General features: G+C 46.1%; 1 protein-coding gene across 1 annotated transcript in view; it reads left to right on the top strand.

Moving 5' to 3' along the window:
- The window catches only part of FEZ2 (fasciculation and elongation protein zeta 2 (zygin II)), a 48,890-nt gene that overhangs the window by 2,624 nt on the left and 45,656 nt on the right, over positions 1–610 (top strand). The gene's annotated exons all lie outside the window — the stretch shown is intronic.

The raw sequence follows: 610 nt of genomic DNA on the forward strand, positions 1-610 counted from the left end.
TAACCAGTCCATTATAAAGGAGATCAGTCCTGGGTGTTCTTTGGAAGGACTGATGCTGAAGCTGAAACTCCAGTACTTTGGCCACCTCATGCGAAGAGTTGACTCATTGGAAAAGACTCTGATGCTGGGAGGGGATTGGGGGCGAAGAGGAGAAGGGGACGACAGAGGATGAGATGGCTGGATGGCATCACCGACTCGATGGCCATGAGTTTGAGTGAACTCTGGGAGTTAGTGATGGACAGGGAGGGCTGGTGTGCTGCAATTCATGGGGTCACAAAGAGTCGGACACGACTGAGCGACTGAACTGAACTGAAGCATTTCCAAGTGACTGTGGCTGTTCTTCTGGTTGGAAAGTTACCTTGGGAAAATTTATTTGGGGAATAATCTGACACTGGGTGCAAGTTTAAAGAAATTCTTTATTTTAGTCATACTTAGGCTAGAAGAATTGATGCTTTTGAAGTGTGGTGTGGGAGATGACTCTTGAGAGTCCCTTGGATTGCAAAGGAGATCCAACCAGTCCATCCTAAAGGAAATCAGTCTTGAATATTCATTGGAAGGACTGATGCTGAAGCTCCAATACTTCCAATGAATACGAAGAACCGACTCATTG

Source organism: Bison bison, unplaced genomic scaffold (genome assembly GCF_000754665.1).
Source record: "Bison bison bison isolate TAMUID 2011002044 unplaced genomic scaffold, Bison_UMD1.0 scf7180017864100, whole genome shotgun sequence".
Taxonomy (NCBI): Eukaryota; Metazoa; Chordata; class Mammalia; order Artiodactyla; family Bovidae; genus Bison; species Bison bison.